General features: G+C 48.1%; 1 long non-coding RNA gene across 1 annotated transcript in view; it reads left to right on the top strand.

Moving 5' to 3' along the window:
• Positions 1-16,230, top strand: part of LOC133547758 (uncharacterized) — a 30,100-nt gene extending 13,870 nt beyond the window's left edge. The window contains exon 3 of the long non-coding RNA XR_009805595.1: positions 15,644-16,230. This is a non-coding gene — a long non-coding RNA (uncharacterized LOC133547758). The remainder of the gene's footprint in view (positions 1-15,643) is intronic.
• Positions 16,231-24,537: the final 8,307 nt, after the last annotated feature.

Here is a 24,537-nt window from a genome sequence, read left to right as displayed (position 1 = left end):
TTCCAGTTTCAGGTCCTGCTTCAAGCCGCCCCAGTTTCAGGTCCGGTTCAAGCCAAGCTTGTTCCAGTTTCATGTCCGGCTAAAGCCAAGCTTGTTCCAGTTTCAGGTCCTGCTCAAGCCAAGCCCGCCCCAGTTTCAGGTCCAGTTCAATCAAAGCGTGCTCCAGTTTCAAGTTCGGCTCAAGCCAAGCTTATTCCAGTTTCAGGTCCTGCTTCAAGCCAAGGTCGTCCCAGTTTCAGGTCCTGTTTCAAGCCAAGCTTTTTTTCCCAGTATCAGATTCTGTTTTAACCAAGTTTACTTCAGTTTCGGGTCCTGCTTAAGACAAACTTGCTCTAGTTTCAGGTCCTGTTCAAGTCAAAAGTGTTCCATCTTCAAGTCTTGCTCAAGTTTCATGTGCTGTTTTAACCAAGTACGCTCCAGTTTCAGACTCTGTTTTAACAAAGTTCGCTTCAACTTCAGGTGCTGCTCAAGCCAAGCCCGTTTCAGTTTTAGGTCCTGTTCAAGCCAAGCCCGTTCCAATTTTAGGTCTTGCTCAAGCCAAGCTCACCGCAGCAAGCAGGTTTACTCAAGCCAAGCTTGCTCCTGTTTAAAGTCCATCTCAAGCCAAGTTCACCCCAGGTTCAAGTCCTGCTTCAAGCCAAGCTTGTTTATGTTTCAGTTCATGCTTCAAGCCAAGCTTGTTCCAGTTTCAGATCCAGCTCAAGCCAAGATTGTTCCAATTTCAGGTCCTGCTCAAGCCAAGCTTGTTCCAGTTTCAGGTCCAGCTCAAGCCAAGCTCGCCGCAGCAAAAAATTTCGGTCAAGCCAAGGGTGCTCCTGTTTAAAGTCCTGCTAAAGCCAAGTTTCGCCCCAGGTTCAAGTCCTGCTCAAGCCAAGTTCGCTCCAGGTTCAAGTCCTCTTCAAGCCAAACCCGTTCCAGTTTCAGGTCCTGCTTCAAGCCAAGGTCGTTCCAGGTTCAGGTCATGCTTCAAGCCAAGTTTGTTCCAGATCCAGCTCAAGCCAAGCACTGTTCCAGTTCCAGATTCCGCTCAATTCATGCCCGTTCAAGTTTCAGGTCCCGATCAACCTAAGCGTGGTCCAGTTTAACGTCCTGCTCAAGCCAAGCCCGTTCCAAATTCAGGTCAGGCTCAAGCTTGTTTCTAGTTTCAGGTCCTGCTTCAAGCCAAGCTTGTTCCAGTTTCAGATCCCGCTCAAGCCAAGCTCGCCTAATTTGAAAAGTCCTGTTCAAGTCAAGCTTACCGCAGCAAATAATGCTGCTCAATTCAAGCGCGCTCCAGTTTCAAGCCCTGCCAAGCCCGCCCCAGTTTCAAGTCCTGCTCAAGCCAATTCTGTCACAGCTTCTAGTCCTGCTCAAGCCAAGCCCGCCCCAGTTTCAGGTCCGGTTCAAGCCAAGCTTGTTCCAGTTTCATGTCCGGTTAAAGCCAAGCTTGTTCCAGTTTCAGGTCCAGTTCAATCAAAGCGTGCTCCAGTTTCAAGTTCGGCTCAAGCCAAGCTTATTCCAGTTTCAGGTCCTGCTTCAAGCCGCCCCAGTTTCAGGTCCGGTTCAAGCCAAGCTTGTTCCAGTTTCATGTCCGGCTAAAGCCAAGCTTGTTCCAGTTTCAGGTCCTGCTCAAGCCAAGCCCGCCCCAGTTTCAGGTCCAGTTCAATCAAAGCGTGCTCCAGTTTCAAGTTCGGCTCAAGCCAAGCTTATTCCAGTTTCAGGTCCTGCTTCAAGCCGCCCCAGTTTCAGGTCCGGTTCAAGCCAAGCTTGTTCCAGTTTCATGTCCGGCTAAAGCCAAGCTTGTTCCAGTTTCAGGTCCTGCTCAAGCCAAGCCCGCCCCAGTTTCAGGTCCAGTTCAATCAAAGCGTGCTCCAGTTTCAAGTTCGGCTCAAGCCAAGCTTATTCCAGTTTCAGGTCCTGCTTCAAGCCAAGGTCGTCCCAGTTTCAGGTCCTGTTTCAAGCCAAGCTTTTTTTCCCAGTATCAGATTCTGTTTTAACCAAGTTTACTTCAGTTTCGGGTCCTGCTTAAGACAAACTTGCTCTAGTTTCAGGTCCTGTTCAAGTCAAAAGTGTTCCATCTTCAAGTCTTGCTCAAGTTTCATGTGCTGTTTTAACCAAGTACGCTCCAGTTTCAGACTCTGTTTTAACAAAGTTCGCTTCAACTTCAGGTGCTGCTCAAGCCAAGCCCGTTTCAGTTTTAGGTCCTGTTCAAGCCAAGCCCGTTCCAATTTTAGGTCTTGCTCAAGCCAAGCTCACCGCAGCAAGCAGGTTTACTCAAGCCAAGCTTGCTCCTGTTTAAAGTCCATCTCAAGCCAAGTTCACCCCAGGTTCAAGTCCTGCTTCAAGCCAAGCTTGTTTATGTTTCAGTTCATGCTTCAAGCCAAGCTTGTTCCAGTTTCAGATCCAGCTCAAGCCAAGATTGTTCCAATTTCAGGTCCTGCTCAAGCCAAGCTTGTTCCCAGTTTCAGGTCCAGCTCAAGCCAAGCTCGCCGCAGCAAAAAATTTTGGTCAAGCCAAGGGTGCTCCTGTTTAAAGTCCTGCTAAAGCCAAGTTTCGCCCCAGGTTCAAGTCCTGCTCAAGCCAAGTTCGCTCCAGGTTCAAGTCCTCTTCAAGCCAAACCCGTTCCAGTTTCAGGTCCTGCTTCAAGCCAAGGTCGTTCCAGGTTCAGGTCATGCTTCAAGCCAAGTTTGTTCCAGATCCAGCTCAAGCCAAGCACTGTTCCAGTTCCAGATTCCGCTCAATTCATGCCCGTTCAAGTTTCAGGTCCCGATCAACCTAAGCGTGGTCCAGTTTAACGTCCTGCTCAAGCCAAGCCCGTTCCAAATTCAGGTCAGGCTCAAGCTTGTTTCTAGTTTCAGGTCCTGCTTCAAGCCAAGCTTGTTCCAGTTTCAGATCCCGCTCAAGCCAAGCTCGCCTAATTTGAAAAGTCCTGTTCAAGTCAAGCTTACCGCAGCAAATAATGCTGCTCAATTCAAGCGCGCTCCAGTTTCAAGCCCTGCCAAGCCCGCCCCAGTTTCAAGTCCTGCTCAAGCCAATTCTGTCACAGCTTCTAGTCCTGCTCAAGCCAAGCCCGCCCCAGTTTCAGGTCCGGTTCAAGCCAAGCTTGTTCCAGTTTCATGTCCGGCTAAAGCCAAGCTTGTTCCAGTTTCAGGTCCAGTTCAATCAAAGCGTGCTCCAGTTTCAAGTTCGGCTCAAGCCAAGCTTATTCCAGTTTCAGGTCCTGCTTCAAGCCGCCCCAGTTTCAGGTCCGGTTCAAGCCAAGCTTGTTCCAGTTTCATGTCCGGCTAAAGCCAAGCTTGTTCCAGTTTCAGGTCCTGCTCAAGCCAAGCCCGCCCCAGTTTCAGGTCCAGTTCAATCAAAGCGTGCTCCAGTTTCAAGTTCGGCTCAAGCCAAGCTTATTCCAGTTTCAGGTCCTGCTTCAAGCCGCCCCAGTTTCAGGTCCGGTTCAAGCCAAGCTTGTTCCAGTTTCATGTCCGGCTAAAGCCAAGCTTGTTCCAGTTTCAGGTCCTGCTCAAGCCAAGCCCGCCCCAGTTTCAGGTCCAGTTCAATCAAAGCGTGCTCCAGTTTCAAGTTCGGCTCAAGCCAAGCTTATTCCAGTTTCAGGTCCTGCTTCAAGCCAAGGTCGTCCCAGTTTCAGGTCCTGTTTCAAGCCAAGCTTTTTTTCCCAGTATCAGATTCTGTTTTAACCAAGTTTACTTCAGTTTCGGGTCCTGCTTAAGACAAACTTGCTCTAGTTTCAGGTCCTGTTCAAGTCAAAAGTGTTCCATCTTCAAGTCTTGCTCAAGTTTCATGTGCTGTTTTAACCAAGTACGCTCCAGTTTCAGACTCTGTTTTAACAAAGTTCGCTTCAACTTCAGGTGCTGCTCAAGCCAAGCCCGTTTCAGTTTTAGGTCCTGTTCAAGCCAAGCCCGTTCCAATTTTAGGTCTTGCTCAAGCCAAGCTCACCGCAGCAAGCAGGTTTACTCAAGCCAAGCTTGCTCCTGTTTAAAGTCCATCTCAAGCCAAGTTCACCCCAGGTTCAAGTCCTGCTTCAAGCCAAGCTTGTTTATGTTTCAGTTCATGCTTCAAGCCAAGCTTGTTCCAGTTTCAGATCCAGCTCAAGCCAAGATTGTTCCAATTTCAGGTCCTGCTCAAGCCAAGCTTGTTCCAGTTTCAGGTCCAGCTCAAGCCAAGCTCGCCGCAGCAAAAAATTTTGGTCAAGCCAAGGGTGCTCCTGTTTAAAGTCCTGCTAAAGCCAAGTTTCGCCCCAGGTTCAAGTCCTGCTCAAGCCAAGTTCGCTCCAGGTTCAAGTCCTCTTCAAGCCAAACCCGTTCCAGTTTCAGGTCCTGCTTCAAGCCAAGGTCGTTCCAGGTTCAGGTCATGCTTCAAGCCAAGTTTGTTCCAGATCCAGCTCAAGCCAAGCACTGTTCCAGTTCCAGATTCCGCTCAATTCATGCCCGTTCAAGTTTCAGGTCCCGATCAACCTAAGCGTGGTCCAGTTTAACGTCCTGCTGAAGCCAAGCCCGTTCCAAATTCAGGTCAGGCTCAAGCTTGTTTCTAGTTTCAGGTCCTGCTTCAAGCCAAGCTTGTTCCAGTTTCAGATCCCGCTCACGCCAAGCTCGCCTAATTTGAAAAGTCCTGTTCAAGTCAAGCTTACCGCAGCAAATAATGCTGCTCAATTCAAGCGCGCTCCAGTTTCAAGCCCTGCCAAGCCCGCCCCAGTTTCAAGTCCTGCTCAAGCCAATTCTGTCACAGCTTCTAGTCCTGCTCAAGCCAAGCCCGCCCCAGTTTCAGGTCCGGTTCAAGCCAAGCTTGTTCCAGTTTCATGTCCGGCTAAAGCCAAGCTTGTTCCAGTTTCAGGTCCTGCTCAAGCCAAGCCCGCCCCAGTTTCAGGTCCAGTTCAATCAAAGCGTGCTCCAGTTTCAAGTTCGGCTCAAGCCAAGCTTATTCCAGTTTCAGGTCCTGCTTCAAGCCAAGGTCGTCCCAGTTTCAGGTCCTGTTTCAAGCCAAGCTTTTTTTCCCAGTATCAGATTCTGTTTTAACCAAGTTTACTTCAGTTTCGGGTCCTGCTTAAGACAAACTTGCTCTAGTTTCAGGTCCTGTTCAAGTCAAAAGTGTTCCATCTTCAAGTCTTGCTCAAGTTTCATGTGCTGTTTTAACCAAGTACGCTCCAGTTTCAGATTCTGTTTTAACAAAGTTCGCTTCAACTTCAGGTGCTGCTCAAGCCAAGCCCGTTTCAGTTTTAGGTCCTGTTTAAGCCAAGCCCGTTCCAATTTTAGGTCTTGCTCAAGCCAAGCTCACCGCAGCAAGCAGGTTTACTCAAGCCAAGCTTGCTCCTGTTTAAAGTCCATCTCAAGCCAAGTTCACCCCAGGTTCAAGTCCTGCTTCAAGCCAAGCTTGTTTATGTTTCAGTTCATGCTTCAAGCCAAGCTTGTTCCAGTTTCAGATCCAGCTCAAGCCAAGATTGTTCCAGTTTCAAGTCCAGCTAGTCCAATTTGAAAAGTCCTGTTCAAGCTTACCGCAGCAAAGAATCCTGCTCAAGCCAAGGGCGCTCCAGTTTCAAGTCTTGCCAAGCCAAGCCCGCCCCAGTTTCAAGTCCTGCTCAAGCCAAGCTCGCCCCAGCATTAGGTCCTGCTCAAGCCAAGCCCATCACAGCTTCAAGTCCTGCTCAAGCCATGTCCTTCCAGTTTCAGGTCCGGTTCAAGCCAAGCTTGTTCCAGTTTCAGATACGGCTCAAGCCAAGCCCGTTCCAGTTTAAGGTCCTGCTCAAGCCAAACCCATTCCAAATTCAGGTCAGGCTCAAGCTTGTTCTAGTTTCAGGTCCTTCTTCAAGCCAAGCTTGTTCCAGTGTAAGGTCCCGCTCAAGCCAAGCTCGCCCAATTTGAAAAGTCCTGTTCAAGTCAAGCTTACTGAGGCAAAGAATCCTGCTCAAGCCAAGCTTGTTCTAGTTTCAGGTCCTGCTTCAAGCCAAGGTCGTCCCAGTTTCAGGTCCTGTTTCCAGTGTCAGATTATGTTTTATTTCAGTTTTAGGTCCTACTTAAGACAAGTTTGTTCTAGTTTCAGGACCTGTTCAAGTAAAAAGTGTTCCATCTTCAAGTCTTGCTCGATCCAAGCTTGTTTAAGCTCCATGTGCTGTTTTAACCAAATTCGCTCCAGTTTCAGATTCTGTTTTAACAAAGTTCGCTGCAGTTTCAGGTGCTGCTCAAGCCAAGCCCATTCTAGTTTTAGGTCCTGTTCAAGCCAAGCCCGTTCCAATTTCAGGTCCTGCTCAAGCCAAGCCCATTCCAGTTTCAATTCCTGCTTCATGTCAAGCTTGTTCCAGTTTCTGGTCCAGCTCAAGCCAAGCTCGCCGCAGCAAAGAATTTTGCTCAAGCCAAGGATGCTCCTGTTTAAAGTCCTGCTAAAGCCAAGTTTCGCCCCAGGTTCAAGTCCTGCTCAAGCCAAGTACGCCCCAGGTTCAAGTCCTCTTCAAGCCAAGCCCGTTCAAGTTTCAGGTCCTGCTTCAAGCCAAGGTCGTTCCAGTTTCAGGTCATGCTTCAAACCAAGTTTGTTCCAGATCCAGCTCAAGCCAAGTACTGTTCCAGTTCCACGTTCCGCTCGATTCATGCCCGTTCCCGTTTCAAGTCCCGATCAACCTAAGCCTGGTCCAGTTTAACATCCTGCTCAAGCCAAGCCCGTTCCAAATTCAGGTCAGGCTCAAGCTTGTTCCAGTTTCAGGTCCTGCTTCAAGCCAAGCTTGTTCCAGTTTCAGGTCCCGCTCAAGCCAAGCTTGCCTGATTTGAAAAGTCCTGTTCAAGTCAAGCTTACCGCAGCAAAGAATGCTGCTCAAGTCAAGCCCGCCCCAGTTTCAAGTCCTGTTCAAGCCAAGCCTGTCACAACTTCAAGTGCTGCTGAAGCCAAGCCCGCCCCAGTTTCAGGTCCGGTTCAAGCAAAGCTTGTTCCAGTTTTAGGTCCGGCTAAAGCCAAGCTTGTTCCAGTTTTAGGTCCTGCTTCAAGCCAAGGTCGTCCCAGTTTCAGGTCCTGTTTCAAGCCAAGCTTTTTTTCCCAGTATCAGATTCTGTTTTAACCAAGTTTACTTCAGTCTCGGGTCCTACTTAAGACAAGCTTGCTCTAGTTTCAGGTCCTGTTCAAGTCAAAAGTGTTCCATCTTCAAGTCTTGCTCAAGTTTCATGTGCTGTTTTAAACAAGTACGCTCCAGTTTCAGATTATGTTTTAACAAAGTTCGCTTCAGCTTCAGGAGCTGCTCAAGCCAAGCCCGTTTCAGTTTTAGGTCCTGTTCAAGCCAAGCCCGTTCCAATTTTAGGTCCTGCTCAAGCCAAGCTCACCGCAGCAAGCAGGTTTGCTCAAGCCAAGCGTGCTCCTGTTTAAAGTCCATCTCAAGCCAAGTTCGCCCCAGGTTCAAGTCCTGCTTCAAGCCAAGCTCGTTTCTGTTTTAGGTCATGCTTCAAGCCAAGCTTGTTCCAGTTTCAGATCCAGCTCATGCCAAACTTGTTCCAGTTTCAAGTCCAGCTTGCCCAATTTGAAAAGTCCTGTTCAAGCTTACCGCAGCAAAGAATCCTGCTCAAGCCAAGCGCGCTCCAGTTTCAAGTCCTGCCAAGCCAAGCCCGCCCCAGTTTCAAGTCCTGCTCAAGCCAAGCTCGCCCCAGCATTAGGTCCTGCTCAAGCCAAGCCCATAGCAGCTTCAAGTTCTGCTCAAGCCCTGCCCTTCCAGTTTCCGGTCCGGTTCAAGCCAAGCTTGTTCCAGTTTCAAATACGACTCAAGCCAAGCCCGTTCCAGTTTAAGGTCCTGCTCAAGCCAAGCCCATTCCAAATTCAGGTCAGGCTCAAGCTTGTTCTAGTTTCAGGTCCTGCTTAAAGGCAAGCTTGTTCCAGTGTAAGGTCCCGCTCAAGCCAAGCTCGCCCAATTTGAAAAGTCCTGTTCAAGTCAAGCTTACTGAGGCAAAGAATCCTGCTCAAGCCAAGCTTGTTCTAGTTTCAGCTCCTGCTTCAAGCCAAGGTCGTCCCAGTTTCAGGTCTTTCTTCCAGTGTCAGATTCTGTTTTAACCGAATTTACTTCAGTTTTAGGTCCTACTTAAGACAAGTTTGTTCTAGTTACAGGACCTGTTCAAGTAAAAAGTGTTCCATCTTCAAGTCTTGCTCGAGCCAATCTGCTCCATGTGCTGTTCTAACCAAATTCGCTCCAGTTTCAGATTCTGTTTTAACAAAGTTCGCTTCAGTTTCAGGTGCTGCTCAAGCCAAGCCCATTCTAGTTTTAGGTCCTGTTCAAGCCAAGCCCGTTCCAATTTCAGGTCCTGCTCAAGCCAAGCCCGTTTCAGTTTCAATTCCTGCTTCAAGCCAAGCTTACAGTTTCAGGTCCAGCTCAGGCCAAGCTCGCCGCAGCAAAGACTTTTGCTCAAGCCAAGGGTGCTCCTGTTTAAAGTCCTGCTAAAGCCAAGTTTCGCCCCAGGTTCAAGTCCTGCTCAAGCCAAGTTCGTCCCAGGTTCAAGTCCTCTTCAAGCCAAGCACGTTCCAGTTTCAGGTCCTGCTTCAAGCCAAGGTCGTTCCAGTTTCAGGTCATGCTTCAAGCCAAGTTTGTTCCAGATCTAGCTCAAGCCAAGCACTTGTACAGTTCCAGGTTCCGCTCAATTCATGCCCGTTCCATTTTCAGGTCCCAATCAACCTAAGCCTGGTCCAGTTTAACGTCCTGCTCAAGCCAAGCCTGTTCCAAATTCAGGTCAGGCTCGAGCTTGTTTCTAGTTTTAGGTCCTGCTTCAAGCCAAGCTTGTTCCAGTTTCAGGTCCTGCTTCAAGCCAAGCTTGTTCCAGTTTCAGGTCCCGCTCAAGCCAAGCTTGCCACAGCTTCAAGTCCTGCTTAAGCCAAGCCCGCCCGAGTTTCAGGTCCGGTTCAAGCCAAGGTCGTCCCAGTTTCAGGTCCTGCTTCAAGCCTAGGTCGTCCCAGTTTCAGGTCCTGTTTCAAACCAAGTTTTTTTTCTAGTGTCAGATTCTGTTTTAACAAAGTTTACTTCAGTATGGGGTCCTGCTTAAGAAAAACATGCTCTAGTTTCAGGTCCTGTACAAGTCAAAAGTGTTCCATGTTCAAGTTTTGCTCAAGTTTCATGTGCTGTTTTAACCAAGTACGTTCCAGTTTCAAGTCCTGCTCAAGCCAAGCCCGTCACAGTTTCAAGTCCTGCTCAAACCAAGCCCGTCCCAGTTTCAGGTCCAGTTCAAGCAAAACGTGTTCCAGTTTCAAGTCCGGCTCAAGCCAAGCTTATTCCAGTTTCAGGTCCTGCTTCAAGCCAAGGTCGTCACAGTTTCAGGTCCTGTTTCAAGCCAAGCTTTTTGTCCCAGTATCAGATTCTGTTTTAACCAAGTTTACTTCAGTTTCGGGTCCTGCTTAAGACAAACTTGCTCTAGCTTCAGGTCCTGTTCAAGTCAAAAGTGTTCCATCTTCAAGTCTTGCTCAAGTTTCATGTGCTGTTTTAACCAAGTACGCTCCAGTTTCAGATTCTGTTTTAACAAAGTTCGCTTCAGCTTCAGGTGCTGCTCAGGCCAAGCCCGTTTCAGTTTTAGGTCCTGTTCAAGCCAAGCCCATTCCAATTTTAGGTCCTGCTCAAGCCAAGTTCACCGTAGCAAAGTTTGCTCAAGCCAAGCGTGCTCCTGTGTAAAGTCCATCTCAAGCCAAGTTCGCCCCTGGTTCAAGTCCTGCTTCAAGCCAAGCTCGTTTCTGTTTCAGGTCATGCTTCAAACCAAGCTTGTTCCAGTTTCAGATCCAGCTCAAGCCAAGGTTGTTTCAGTTTCAGATCCAGCTCAAGCCCAGCTTGTTCCAGTTTGAGGTCCTGCCAAGCCAAGCCCGCCCCAGTTTCAAGTCCTGCTCAAGCCCAGCTCGCCCCAGCACCAGGTCTTGCTCAAGCCAAGCCCGTCACAGCTTCATTTCCTGCTCAAGCCAAGCCCGTCACAGCTTCAAGTTTCAGGTCTGGTTCAAGCGAAGCTTGTTCCAGTTTCAGGTCCGGCTCAAGCCAAGCCTGTTCCAGTGTCAGGTCCGGCTCAAGCCAAGCTTGTTCCAGTTTCAGGTCCTGCTTCAAGCCAAGGTCGTCCCAATTTCAGGTCCTCTGTCAAGCCCAGCTTTTTTTTTTTCCAGTTTCAGATTCTGTTTTAACCAAGTTTACTTCAGTCTCAGGTCCTGCTTAAGACAAGCTTGCTCTAGTTTCAGGTCCCGTTCAAGACAAAACTGTTCCATCTTCAAGTCTTGCTCAAATTTCATGTGCTGTTTTAACCAAGTTTGCTTCAGTTTCAGATTCTGTTTTAACAAAGTTCGCTTCACTTTTTGAGGTGCTGCTAAAGCCAAGCCTGCCCCAGTTTTAGGTCCTGTTCAAGCCAATAATGCTCCAGTGTCAATTCTTGCTCAAACAAAGTACGCCCCAGCTACAAGTTCTGTTCAATCCTAGCCCGTTCCAGTTTCAGGTACTGTTCAAGCCCAGCCTGTTCCAATTTCAGGTTCTGCTTCAACTCAAGTTTGTGCCAGTTTCAGGTCCTGCAACAAGTCAAGTTTGTTCCAGTTTCAGGTCCTGCTTCGAGCCAAGCTTGTTCCACTTTTAGGTCCGGCTTCAAGCCAAGGTTCTTCCAGTTTCAGGTCCAGCTCAAGGCAAGCTCACCGCAGCACAGAATCCTGCTCAAGCCAAGCCCCTTCCAGTTTCAGGTCTGGCTCAAGCCAAGTTTGTTCCAGTTTCAGGTACTGCCTCAAGCCAAGTTTGTTCCAGTTTCAGATCTTGCTTCAAGCCAAGTGTGTTCCGGTTTCAGGTCCTGCTTCAAGCCAAGATTGTTTCAGTTTCAGGTCCTGCGTCAAGCCAAGCTCACTGCACCAAAGAGTCTTGCTCACGCCAAGCACGCTTCAGTTTAAAATCATGTTAAAACCAAATTCGCCCCAGCTTCAAGTCCTGCTCAAGCCATGCCCGCCCCAGCTTCAAGTCCAGCCAAGCCAAGCCCGCCCCATCTCCAGGTCCTGCTCAGGCCAAGCCCGTTCCAGTTTCAGGTCTCGCTCAAGCCAAGCCTGTTCCAGGTCCCGCTCAAGCTAAGCCCGTTCCAGTTCCAGGTCCCGCTCAAGCCAAGCCTGTTCCAGTTTCAGGTCCCGCTCAAGCCAAGCCTGTTCCAGTTACAGTTCTCGCTCAAGCCAAGCCCGTTCCAGTTTCAGGTCCGGCTCGAGCCAAGTTTGTTCCAGTCTCAGGTCCTGTTTCAAGCCAAGCTTGTTCCAGTTTCAGGTCCTGCTTCAAGCCAAGCTTGTTTCAGTGTCTGGTACTGCTTCAAGCCAAGCTTATTCCAGTTTCAGGTCCTGCTTGAGCCGTGTTTGTTCCAGTTACAAGTCCTGTTTCAAACCAGGCTTGTTCCAGTTTCAGGTCCTGCTTCAAGCCAAGCTTGTTTCAGTGTCTGGTCCTGCTTCAAGCCAAGCTTGTTCCAGTTTCAAGTCCTGTTTAAGCCAAGCCCGCCCCAGTTTTATGTCTTCTTCAAGCTAAAAATGCTCCAGTGTCAATTCTTGCTTAAACCAAGTTCGCCCGAGCTTCAAGTCATGTTCAAGCCAAGCCCGTTCCAGTTTCAGGTACTGCTCAAGCCAAGCCTGTTCCAGTTTCAGGTCCTGCTTCAAGCCAAGTTTGTGCCAGTTTCAGGTCCTTTTTCAAGCCAAAATTGTTCCAGTTTCAGGTCCTGCATCAAGCCAAGCTCACTGCACCAAAGAATCTTGCTCACGCTAAGCGTGCTCCAGTTTAAAATCATGTTAAAACCAAGTTTGCCCCATCTTCAGGTCCTGTTCAGGCCAAGCCCGTTCCAGTTTCAGGTCTCCGCTCAAGCCAAGCCTGTTCCAGGTCCTGCTTAAGCCAAGCTTGTTCCAGTTTTAGGTCCAGCTCAAGTTAAGTTTGTTCCATGTCCCGTTCAAGCTAAGCCCGTTCCAGTTCCAGGTCCCGCTCAAGCCAAGCTTGTTCCAGTTTCTGGTCCCGCTCAAGCCAAGCCTGTTCCAGTTTCAGGTCCGCCTCAAGCGAAGTTTGTTCCAGTTTCAGATCTTGCTTCAAGCCAAGTGTGTTCCAGTTTCAGGTCCTGCTTCAAGCCAAGATTGTTTCAGTTTCAGGTCCTGCGTCAAGCCAAGCTTGTTCCGGTTTCAGGTCCTGCTTCAAGCCAAGCTAGTTTCAGTGTCTGGTCCTGCTACAAGCCAAGCTTGTTCCAGTTTCAGGTCCTGCTCAAGCCAAGCCCGCCCGAGTTTTAGGTTCTCTAAAAGCTAAAAATGCTCCAGTGTCAATTCTTGCTTAAACCAAGTTCGCCCGAGCTTCAAGTCCTGTTCAAGCAAAGCCCGTTCCAGTTTTAGGTACTGCTCAAGCCAAGCCGGTTCCAGTTTCAGGTCGTGCTTCAAGCCAAGTTTGTTCCAGTTTCAGGTCCTGCTTCAAATCAATCTTGTTCCAGTTTCAGGTCCCGCTTAAGCCAAGGTCGCCTAATTGTAAAGTCCTGTTCAAAGTCAGGCTTACCACTTGCTCAAGCCAAGTTTGCCCCAGCTTCAAGTCCTGCTCAAGCCAAGCTTGCCCCAGCTTCAAGTCCTGCTCAAGCCAAACCTGCCCCAGTATCAGGTCCTGCTCAAGCCAAGTCCGCCCCAGTTTTAGGTCCTGCTCAAGCCAAAAATGTTCCAGTGTCAATTCCTGCTCAAACCAAGTTTGCTCCAGCTTCAAGTCTTGTTCAAGCCAGTTTCAGGTCCTGCTCAAGCCAAGCCTGTTCCAGTTTCAGGTACTGCTTCAAGCCAAGCTTTTTCCAGTTTCAGGTCCATCTCAAGCAAAGCTCACCACAACAAATAATCCTGCTCAAGGCAAGCCCGTTCCAGTTTCAGGCCCTGCTCAAGCCAACCCCGTTTCAGTTTCAGATCCTGCTTCAAGCTTGCTTGTTCCAGTTTCAGGTCCATTTCAAGCCAAGCGTTTTCCTATTTAATATTCTTTTAAACCCAAGTTCGCCCCAGCTTCAAGTCCTCTTCAAGCCAAGCTCATCCAGTGTCAGGTCCTGCTTCAAGCCAAGCTCGTTCCAGATTCAGGTCCTGCTTCAAGCCAAGCTCGTTCCAGTTTCAGGTCCTGCTTCAAGCCAAGCTCGTTCCAGTTTCAGGTCCTGCTCAAGCCAAGTTTGTTCTAGGTTTTGGTCCTGTTCAAGTCAAAAGTGTTCCATCTTCCAGTCTTGCTCAAGTTTCATGTGCGGTTTTAACCAAGTTTGCTTCAGTTTTAGGTGCTGCTCAAGCCAAGCCTGTTCCAATTTCAGGTCCAGTTTGAAGCCACGCTCACTGCACCAAAGAATCTGGGCCAAGCAAGCTCCAACTTCAAGTCCTGCTGAAGCCATGCCTGTCCCAACTTCAAGTCCTGCTCAAGCCATGCCCGCCCCAGCTTTAAGTCCAGCAAAGCCAAGGCCGCCCCAGCTTCAGGTCCTGCTCAAGCCAAGCCCGTTCCAATTTCAGGTCCCGTTCAAGCCAAGTCTGTTCCATTTTCAGGTCCAGCTCAACCCAAGCCTGTTCCAGTTTCAGGTCCAGCGCAAGCCAAGCCCGTTCCAGTTTCAGTTCTGGTTCAAGCCAAGCCCGTTCCAGTTTCAGATCCTGCTTCAAGCCAAGCCTGTTCCAATTTCAGGTCTTGTTACAAGCCAAGCTTGTTCCAGTTTCAGGTCCAGCTCAATTCAATCTCACTGCAGCAAAGAATCCTCCTCAAGCCAAGTGTGCTCCAGTTTCAAGTCCTGTTAAAGGGAAATTTTCCACAGCTTCAAGTCCTGCTCAAGCCAGTTCGCCCCAGCTTCAAGTCCTGCTCAAGCAAAGTTCTCCCCAGCTTCAAGTCCTGCTCAAGCAATGTTCGCCCCAGCATCAGGTCCTGCTCAAGCCAAGCTCATTCCAGTTTCAGGTCCTGCTCAAGCCAAACCCGTCACAGCTTCAAGTCCTGCTCAAGCCTAGCCCGCCCCAGTTTCATGTACGGTTCAAGCCAAGTTTATTCCAGTTTCAGGTCCTGCTCAAGTCAAGCTTTTTCCAGTTTCAGATGCTGCGTCAAGCCAAGGTCGTCCCAGTTTCAGGTCCTTTTTCAAGCCAAGTTTGTTCCAGTGATAGTTTCTGTTTTAACCAAGTTTGCTTCAGTTTCAGGTCCTGTTAAAACCAAGCTTGCTCTTGTTTCAGGTCCTGTTCAAGTCAAAAGTGTTGCATCTTCAAGTCTTGCTTGAGCCAAGCTCGCTCAAGTTTCATAAGCTGTTTTGACCAAGTTTGCTCCAGTTTCAGGTGCTGCTCAAGCCAAGCCCGTTCCAGTTTTAGGTCCTGTTCAAGCAAAGCCCGTTCTAATTTCAGGTCCTGCTCAAGCCAATCCCATTCCAGTTTCAGGTCCTGCTCAAGCCAAGCCCGCCCCAGTTTTAGGGACTACTCAAGCCAAGCCTGTTCCAGTTTCAGGTCCTGCTTCAAGCCGAGTTTGTTCCAGTTTCAGGTCCTTCTTCAAGCCAAAATTGTTCCAGTTTCATGTCCTGTTCAAGTAAAAAATTATCTATATTCATGTCTTGCTCGAGTCCAAGTCAAAAATGATCTATATTTAAGTCTTGTTTGAGTAAAGGTCTCTCCAGTTTCAGATTATTTTCGTTTCAAGCTTGCTCCAGTTTCAGATTCTGTTTGAGCCAAACTCGCTCTAGTTTCAGGTCCATCTTAAAGGAAGCTTCCCTTAGTTGGAAGTCCTGCTCAAGCCAAGCCCGCCCCAGCTTCAATCACAGCTCTCACCAGCTTTAAGCCTAGCTTGCTCCATTCAGGTCCTGTTCACGCCAAGCTTGGGTCCAGTTTCAGGTCCAGTTCAAGCCAAGCTCGTGTCCAGTTTCAGGTCCTACTCAAGCTAAGCTTGCTCCAGTTTCAGGTGCTGCTCAAGCCAAGTTCGCCCCAGTGTAACACAGGTGTCAAATTCATACTTTTCTATGGACACTTTTATGCTCTTGCTCCCTATTGCTCTTTGAGCACTGCACTTCCTCCCAGTCACGTGACCGCCGCGGTCCATGTAACTTTAATTATATTCCAGTAGCAGGAAGTGGCCAGTACATGTGAGGGGAAACAGGTTGTAATTCTGCTTAACGTAGGTATTTAATCTTCGTTTTCACACAAAATATTGTGCTGACGGGATTCTTAACTAAATGCAGATTTGTTAACCTTATATAGCCGACGACCAGCGCCATAGTTTTGTCATTGAGCTGTAGAAACCTGTAACCCTGTAGAAGCGGAGTTGGTGAGTCCTTGTTTATGAAATTAGCACCTTTAGCAATAGTCGCTCTCCAATTGTTTTCATTTTAGCAGTCTTTTTGGCATATTTCTTTATTGAACCCGTGATTACATTTGTGCACTTATGGCGTTTTTAGCTTTGCATTTATATTTGACACGTACAACAACTATATCCACTTTATTACTGAAGCTATTAGCTTTATATTACTTTAAATTGAATTTACTTTTGAATTTGTTTGATAATAAGCACCTTTAGAGAACTGATCGCTTTTTATAGGTTGTATTTATGTTGCTAAAGATTATTTTAGCACTGTATTGCATATTGGGAGTTTGACATGTACGTTGATTTATGTTGTACAATATTGAGGAAAAAACTAGAACCTGTTCTGAATACTTATTATGCAATTAGTGTTATTTAATGAAGATGTTTGATTTGTGTACACATGGATTTATAAAGATGGTCCTGGTTTTTACACAGGCCAGGCTTCTCCCTTTGATGTCAAGCTAAGGAAAAAAAGCATCTAGTCCACGGACCTGTTCTGGGGAGATTCCAGCCAGGAACCCCACCACCTATTCTGTCTGGGCTGGTAAGAGGCTCTCAAGCCACCCTCTACACACTTAAGCGCCAAAACCGTACCACATGGACTGTACTGCTTATACTGTCTCCAAGAACTTTAATATCTCAGCTGAGGTTAAACCAGATCCAAAGACACTTAATCATTGAATTGATATTGCGTCTATGTTTATAGTAATTGTTTCCTTCAAACTGCTCTCACGTTGAATGACCATTCAACTCATTGTTGTGCGTGTATATGTATAGATGCTGTCCATCACTAACAATTTAATACAGGGTGACAAGCAAACAGTTATTCAGTCTCTGCCTTCTCTCTTTGAGTCAAAACTCGAGTCTTCTGTTCCTAGCCCATAACACCCCATATATTTTACATTGCTTTGTTGCATGTATAGGTTACACCAGCATCAAGTCCTGCTCAAGCCAAGCCCACCCCCGGTTTCAGGTCCTGTTCAAGCCAACTTTGTTCCTGTTTTCAGGTCCTGCTCAAGCTACTCTTGCCCTGGTTGCAGGTCCAGGTCAAGTAAAAAATGCTCCAACTTCAAGTCTTGCTCAAGCCAAGCTCGCCCCAGCTTCAAGTCCTGCTCAAGCCAAGACTGCCCCAGTTTCAGGTCCTGCTTCAAGCCAAGGTTGTTTCAGTTTCATGTCCTGCTCAAGCCAAGCCGGTTTCAGGTCCTGCTTCAAGCCAAGCCTTTTCCAGTTTCAGGTCCTGCTTCAAGCCAAGCCCGTTCCAGTTTCAGATCCCGTTAAATTCAAGCCCGTTCCAGTTTCAAGTCCTGCTCAAGCCAAGACCGTTCCAGTTTCAGGCCTAGCTCAAGCCAATTTTGGTTTCAGTTTCAGGTCCTGCTTCAAGCCAAGCTTATTCCAGTTTCAGGTCCTTCTTCGAGCCAAGCTTGTTCCAGTTCTACGTTTTGCTTCAGGCCAAGCTTGTTCTAGTTTCAGGTCCTGCTCCAAGCTAAGCTTGTTCCAGTATCAGGTCCTGCTTCAAACCAAGCTTGTTTAGGTCCAGCTTCAAGCCAAGCTCACGCAGCAAAGAATCCCGCTCAAGCCAAGCCTGTTCCAGTTTCAGGTCCTGCTCAAGCCAAGCTCGCCCCAGCTTCAAGTCCTGCTCAAGCCAAGACCGCCCCAGTTTCAGGTCTTGTTTCAAGCCAAGGTTGTTCCAGTATCAGGTACAGCTCAAGCCAAGCTCTCCCAATTTAAAAGTCCTGTTAAAGTCAGGCTCACCGCAGCAAAGAATCCTGCTCAAGCAGAGCAAACTCCAGTTTCAAGTCATTTTAAAGTCTTGTTCGGCCCAGCTTTAAGTCCTGCTCAAGCCAAGTTCGTCCAGGCTTCAAGTCCTGCTCAGGTCATGCCTGCCCCTGCTTTAGGTCCTATTAAGGGCAAGCTCGCCCCAGCTTTAAGTCCTGCTAAAGGCAAGTTTGCCCCAGCTTCAAGTCCTGCTCCAGCCAAGTCCGGCCCAGTTTAAGGTCCTGCTTCAAGCCAAGCTCATTCCAGTTTCAGGTCATGCTTCAAGCCAAACTTGTTTCAGATTCTGTTTTAAACAAGTTTGCTTCAGTTTCAGGTCCTGCTCAAGCCAAGCTGTTCCAGTTTAAAGTCCTGCTCAAGCCAAGTGTGCTCTAAGTTTAGGTCCTGCTCAAGTCAAATGGTTCCATTTTCAAGTCTTGCCCAAGCCAAACTTGCTCAAGTTTCATGTGCTGTTTTAATCAAGTTTGCTCCAGTTTCAGATTCTGTTTTTACTAAGTTTGCTTCAGTTTCAGGTGCTGCTCAAGCCAAGCCTGTTCCTGTTCCAGGTCCCGATCAAGCAAAGCTTGTTCCACTTTCAAGTCCTGCTTCAAGCTGAGCTTGTTCCAGTTTCAAGCCCTGCCAAGCCAAGCCCGCCCAATTTAAAAAGTCCTGTTCAAGTCAAGCTTACCGCAGCAAAGAATCCTACTCAAGCCAAGCCTGTTCCAGTTTCAGGTCAGGCTCAAGCTTGTTCCAGTTTCAGGTCCTGCTTCAAGCCAAGCTTGTTCCAGTTGCAGATCCTGCTCAAGCCAAACTCGCCCAATTTGAAAAGTCCTGTTCAAGTCAAGCTTACCGCAGCAAAGAATCATGCTCAAGCCAAGCGCGCTACAGTTTCAAGCCAAGCCAAGCCCGCCCCAGTTTCAAGTCTCGCTCAAGCCAAGCTCGCCCCAGCATCAGGTCCTGCTCAAGCCAATCCTGTCACAGCTTCAAGTCCTGCTCAAGCCAAGCCAGTCACAGTTTCAAGTCCTGCTCAAGCCAAGCCCTTCACAGCTTCAAGTCCTGCTCAAGCCAAGCCCGTCAAAGTTTTAAGTCCTGTTTAAGCCAAGCCCGCCCCAGTTTCAGGTCCGGTTCAAGCCAAGCTTGTTCCAGTTTCAGGTCCGGCTTAAGCCAAGCTTGTTCCAATTTCAGGTCCTGCTTCAAGCCAAGGTCATCCCAGTTTCAGGTCCTGTTTCAAGCCAAGCTTGCTCTATTTTCAGGTCCTGTTCAAGTCAAATGTTCCATCTTCAATTCTTGCTCAAGTTTCATGTGCTGTTTTAACCAAGTTTGTTCCAGTTTCAGATTCTGTTTTAAGAAAGTTTGCTTCAGTTTCAGGTGTTGCTCAAGCCAAGCCCGTTCGAATTTTAGGTCCTGTTCAAACCAAGCTCATTCCAATTTCAGGTCCTGCTCAAGCCAAGCCTGTTCCATTTTCAGGTCCTGTTTAAGCCAAGCCTGTTCCATTTTCAGGTCCCACTCAAGCCAAGCATGTTGTAGTTTCAGGTCTCACTCAAACCAAGCCTGTTCCAGTTTCAGGTCCAGCTCAAGCCAAGCCCGTTCCAGTTTAAGGTCCGGCTCGAGCCAAGTTTGTTCCAGTTTTAGGTCCTGCTTCAAGCCAAGTTTGTTCCAGTTTCGGATCCTGCTTCAAGCCAAGTTTGTTCCAGTTTCGGATCCTGCTTCAAGCCAAGCTCACTGCACCAAATAATTTTGCTCACCTCAAGCGCGCTTCAGTTTAAAATCATGTTAAAACCAAGCCCGCCCCATCTTCAGGTCCTGCTCAAGCGATGCCTGCCCCAGCTTCCAGTCCAGCCAAGCCCGCCCCATCTTCAGGTCCTGCTCAGGCCAAGCCCGTTCCAGTTTCAGGTCTCGCTCAAGCCAAGCTTGTTCCAGGTCCCGCTCAAGCTAAGCCCGTTCCAGTTCCAGGTCCCGCTCAAGCCAAGCCTGTTCCAGTTCTCGCTAAAGCCAAGCCCATTCCAGTTTCAGGTCCGGCTCGAGCCAAGTTTGTTCCAGTTTCAGGTCCTGCTTGAAGCCAAGCTTCTTCCAGTTTCAGGTCCTGCTTCAAGCCAAGCCTGTTCCATTTTCAGGTCCTGTTTAAGCCAAGCCCGTTCCATTTTCAGGTCCCACTCAAGCCAAGCATGTTGTAGTTTCAGGTCTCACTCAAACCAAGCCTGTTCCAGTTTCAGGTCCAGCTCAAGCCAAGCCCGTTCCAGTTTAAGGTCCGGCTCGAGCCAAGTTTGTTCCAGTTTTAGGTCCTGCTTCAAGCCAAGTTTGTTCCAGTTTCAGATCCTGCTTCAAGCCAAGTTTGTTCCAGTTTCAGGTCCTTCTTTAAGCCAAAATTGTTCCAGTTTCAGGTCCTGCGTCAAGCCAAGCTCACTGCACCAAAGAATTTTGCTCACCTCAAGCGCGCTTCAGTTTAAAATCATGTTAAAACCAAGCCCGCCCCATCTTTAGGTCCTGCTCAAGCGATGCCTGCCCCAGCTTCCAGTCCAGCCAAGCCAAGCCCGCCCCATCTTCAGGTCCTGCTCAGGCCAAGCCCGTTCCAGTTTCAGGTCTCGCTCAAGCCAAGCTTGTTCCAGGTCCCGCTCAAGCTAAGCCCGTTCCAGTTCCAGGTCCCGCTCAAGCCAAGCCTGTTCCAGTTCTCGCTAAAGCCAAGCCCATTCCAGTTTCAGGTCCGGCTCGAGCCAAGTTTGTTCCAGTCTCAGGTCCTGTTTCAAGCCAAGCTTGTTCCAGTTTCAGGTCCTACTTGAAGCCAAGCTTCTTCCAGTTTCAGGTCCTGCTTCAAGCCAAGCTTGTTTCAGTGTCTGGTACTGCATCAAGCCAAGTTTATTCCAGTTTCAGGTCCTGCTTGAGCCATGTTTGTTCCAGTTACAAGTCCTGTTTCAAGCCAGGCTTGTTCCAGTTTCAGGTCCTGCTTCAAGCCAAGCCCGTTCCAGTTTCAGGTCTCGCTCAAGCCAAGCCTGTTCCAGGTCCTGCTTAAGCCAAGGTTGTTCCAGTTTCAGGTCCAGCTCAAGTTAAGTTTGTTCCATGTCCCGTTCAAGCTAAGCCCGTTCCAGTTCCAGGTCCCGCTCAAGCCAAGCTTGTTCCAGTTTTTGGTCCCGCTCAAGCCAAGCCTGTTCCAGTTTCAGGTCCGGCTCTAGCCAAGTTTGTTCCAGTTTCAGGTCCGGCTCGAGCCATGTTTGTTCCAGTTTCATTTCCTGTTTCAAGTCAAGCTTGTTCCAGTTTCAGGTCCTGCATGAAGCCAAGCTTGTTCCAGTTTCAGGTCCTGCTTCAAGCCAAGTTAGTTTCAGTGTCTGGTCCTGCTACAAGCCAAGCTTGTTCCAGTTTCAGGTCCTGCTCAAGTCAAGCCTGCCCCAGTTTTAGGTCCTCTTCAAGCTAAAAATGCTCCAGTGTCGATTCTTGCTTAAACCAAGTTCGCCCGAGCTTCAAGTCTTGTTCAAGCAAAGCCCGTTCCAGTTTTAGGTCGTGCTTCAAGCCAAGTTTGTTCCAGTTTCAGGTCCCGCTTAAGCCACGGTCGCCTAATTGTAAAGTCCTGTTCAAAGTCAGGCTTACCAGCTGCTCAAGCCAAGTTCGCCCCAGCTTCAAGTCCTGCTCAAGCCAAGCTTGCCCCAGCTTCAAGTCCTGCTCAAGCCAAGCTTGCCCCAGCTTCAAGTCCTGCTCAAGCCAAATCTGCCCAAGTTTCAGGTCCTGCTCAAGCCAAATCTGCCCAAGTATCAGGTCCTGCTCAAGCCAAGTCCGCCCCAGTTTTAGGTCCTGCTCAAGCCAAAAATGTTCCAGTGTCAATTCTTGCTCAGACCAAGTTTGCTCCAGCTTCAAGTCTTGTTCAAGCCAAGCCCGTTCCAGTTTCAGGTCCTGCTCAAGCCAAGCCTGTTCCAGTTTCAGGTACTGCTTCAAGCCAAGCCTGTTCCAGTTCTCACTCAAGCCAAGCCCATTCCAGTTTCAGGTCCGGCTCGAGCCAAGTTTGTTCCAGTTTCAGGTCCTGCTTGAAGCCAAGCTTGTTCCAGTTTCAGGTCCTGCTTCAAGCCAAGCTTGTTTCAGTGTCTGGTACTGCATCAAGCCAAGTTTATTCCAGTTTTAGGTCCTGCTTGAGCCATGTTTGTTCCAGTTACAAGTCCTGTTTCAAGCCAGGCTTGTTTCAGTTTCAGGTCCTGCTTCAAGCCAAGCCCGTTCCAGTTTCAGGTCTCGCTCAAGCCAAGCCTGTTCCAGGTCCTGCTTAAGCCAAAAATGTTCCAGTGTCAATTCTTGCTCAAACCAAGTTTGCTCCAGCTTCAAGTCTTGTTCAAGCCAAGCCCGTTCCAGTTTCAGGTCCTGCTCAAGCCAAGCCTGTTCCAGTTTCAGGTACTGCTTCAAGCCAAGTTTTTTCCAGTTTCAGGTCCATCTCAAGCAAAGCTCACCACAACAAATAATCCTGCTCAAGCCAAGCCCGTTCCAGTTTCAGGCCCTGCTCAAGCCAACCTCGTTCCAGTTTCAGATCCTGCTTCAAGCTTGCTTGTTCCAGTTTCAGGTCCATTTCAAGCCAAGCGTTTTCCTATTTAATATTCTGTTAAACCCAAGTTCGCCCCAGCTTCAATTCTTCTCCAAGCCAAGCTTATCCAGTGTCAGGTCCTGCTTCAAGCCAAGCTCGTTCCAGATTCAGGTCCTGCTTCAAGCCAAGCTCGTTCCAGTTTCAGGTCCTGCTTCAAGCCAAGCTCGTTCCAGTTTCAGGTCCTGCTCAAGCCAAGTTTGTTCTAGGTTTTGGTCCTGTTCAAGTCAAAAGTGTTCTATCTTCAAGTCTTGCTCAAGTTTCATGTGTGGTTTTAACCAAGTTTGCTCCAGATTTAGATTCTGTTTTTTCCAAGTTTGCTTCAGTTTTAGGTGCTGCTCAGACCAAACCTGTTCCAGTTTGAGGTCCAGTTTCAAGCCACGCTCACTGCACCAAAGAATCTGGGCCAAGCGTGCTCCAACTTCTAGTCCTGCTGAAGCCATGCCCGTCCCAACTTCAAGTCCTATTCAAGCCATGCCCGCCCCAGCTTCAAGTCCAGCAAAGCCAAGCCCGCCCCACCTTCAGGTCCTGCTCAAGCCAAGCCCGTTCCAATTTCAGGTCCCGTTCAAGCCAAGCTTGTTCCATTTTCAGGTCCAGCTCAACCCAAGCCTGTTCCAGTTTCAGGTCCAGCGCAAGCCAAGCCCGTTCCAGTTTCAGTTCTGGTTCAAGCCAATCCCGTTCCAGTTTCAGGTCTTGCTACAAGCCAAGCTTGTTCCAGTTTCAGGTCCAGCTCAATTCAATCTCACCGCAGCAAAGAATCCTCCTCAAGCCAAGTGTGCTCAAGTTTCAAGTCCTGTTAAAGGGAAATTTGTCGCAGCTTCAAGTCCTGCTCAAGCCAGTTCGCCCCAGCTTCAAGTCCTGCTCAAGCAAAGTTCTCCCCAGCTTCAAGTCCTGCTCAAGCAATGTTCGCCCCAGCATCAGGTCCTGCTCAAGCCAAGCTCATTCCAGTTTCAGGTCCTGCTCAAGCCAAGCCCGTCACAGCTTCAAGTCCTGCTCAAGCCTAGCCCGCCCCAGTTTCATGTATGGTTCAAGCCAAGTTTATTCCAGTTTCAGGTCCTGCTCAAGCCAAGCTTTTTCCAGTTTCAGGTGCTGCGTCAAGCCAAGGTCGTCCCAGTTTCAGGTCCTTTTTCAAGCCAAGTTTGTTCCAGTGATAGATTCTGTTTTAACCAAGTTTGCTTCAGTTTCAGGTCCTGTTAAAACCAAGCTTGCTCTTGTTTCAGGTCCTGTTCAAGTCAAAAGTGTTGCATCTTCAAGTCTTGCTTGAGCCAAGCTCGCTCAAGTTTCATAAGCTGTTTTGACCAAGTTTGCTCCAGTTTCAGGTGCTGCTCAAGCCAAGCCCGTTCCAGTTTTAGGTCCTGTTCAAGCAAAGCCCGTTCTAATTTCAGGTCCTGCTCAAGCCAATCCCATTCCAGTTTCAGGTCCTGCTCAAGCCAAGCCCGCCCCAGTTTTAGGGACTACTCAAGCCAAGCCTGTTCCAGTTTCAGGTCCTGCTTCAAGCCGAGTTTGTTCCAGTTTCAGGTCCTTCTTCAAGCCAAAATTGTTCCAGTTTCATGTCCTGTTCAAGTAAAAAATTATCTATATTCATGTCTTGCCCGAGTCCAAGTCAAAAATGATCTATATTTAAGTCTTGTTTGAGTAAAGGTCTCTCCAGTTTCAGATTATTTTCGTTTCAAGCTTGCTCCAGTTTCAGATTCTGTTTGAGCCAAACTCGCTCTAGTTTCAGGTCCATCTTAAAGGAAGCTTCCCTTAGTTGGAAGTCCTGCTCAAGCCAAGCCCGCCCCAGCTTCAATCACAGCTCTCACCAGCTTTAAGCCTAGCTTGCTCCATTCAGGTCCTGTTCACGCCAAGCTTGGGTCCAGTTTCAGGTCCAGTTCAAGCCAAGCTCGTGTCCAGTTTCAGGTCCTACTCAAGCTAAGCTTGCTCCAGTTTCAGGTGCTGCTCAAGCCAAGTTCGCCCCAGTGTAACACAGGTGTCAAATTCATACTTTTCTATGGACACTTTTATGCTCTTGCTCCCTATTGCTCTTTGAGCACTGCACTTCCTCCCAGTCACGTGACCGCCGCGGTCCATGTAACTTTAATTATATTCCAGTAGCAGGAAGTGGCCAGTACATGTGAGGGGAAACAGGTTGTAATTCTGCTTAACGTAGGTATTTAATCTTCGTTTTCACACAAAATATTGTGCTGACGGGATTCTTAACTAAATGCATATTTGTTAACCTTATATAGCCGACGACCAGCGCCATAGTTTTGTCATTGAGCTGTGTATGACTGTAGAAGCGGAGTTGGTGAGTCCTTGTTTATGAAATTAGCACCTTTAGCATTAGTCGCTCTCCAATTGTTTTCATTTTAGCAGTCTTTTTGGCATATTTCTTAATTGAACCCGTGATTACATTTGTGCACTTACGGCGTTTTTAGCTTTGCATTCACATTTGACACGTACAACAACTATATCCACTTTATTACTGAAGCTATTAGCTTTACATTACTTTAAATTGAATTTACTTTTGAATTTGTTTGATAATAAGCACTTTTAGAGAACTGATCGCTTTTTATAGGTTGTATTTATGCTGCTAATGGTTATTTTAGCACTGTATTGCATATTGGGAGTTTGACATGTACGTTGATTTATGTTGCACAATATTGAGGAAAAAACTAGAACCTGTTCTGAATACTTATTATGCAATTAGTGTTATTTAATGAAGATGTTTGATTTGTGTACACATGGATTTATAAAGATGGTCCTGGTTTTTACACAGGCCAGGCTTCTCCCTTTGATGACAAGCTAAGGAAAAAAACATCTAGTCCAAGGACCTGTTCTGGGAAGATTCCAGCCAGGAACCCCACCACCTTTTCTGTCTGGGCTGGTAAGAGGCTCTCAAGCCACCCTCTACACACTTAAGCGCCAAAACCGTACCACATGGACTGTACTGCTTATACTGTCTCCAAGAACTTTAATATCTCAGCTGAGGTTAAACCAGATCCAAAGACACTTAATCATTGAATTGATATTGCGTCTATGTTTATAG

Source organism: Nerophis ophidion, unplaced genomic scaffold (genome assembly GCF_033978795.1).
Source record: "Nerophis ophidion isolate RoL-2023_Sa unplaced genomic scaffold, RoL_Noph_v1.0 HiC_scaffold_176, whole genome shotgun sequence".
NCBI lineage: Eukaryota > Metazoa > Chordata > Actinopteri > Syngnathiformes > Syngnathidae > Nerophis > Nerophis ophidion.
The sequence above is the reverse complement of the archived record's forward strand: the minus strand, read 5'-3'. Positions and strand labels throughout refer to the sequence as shown.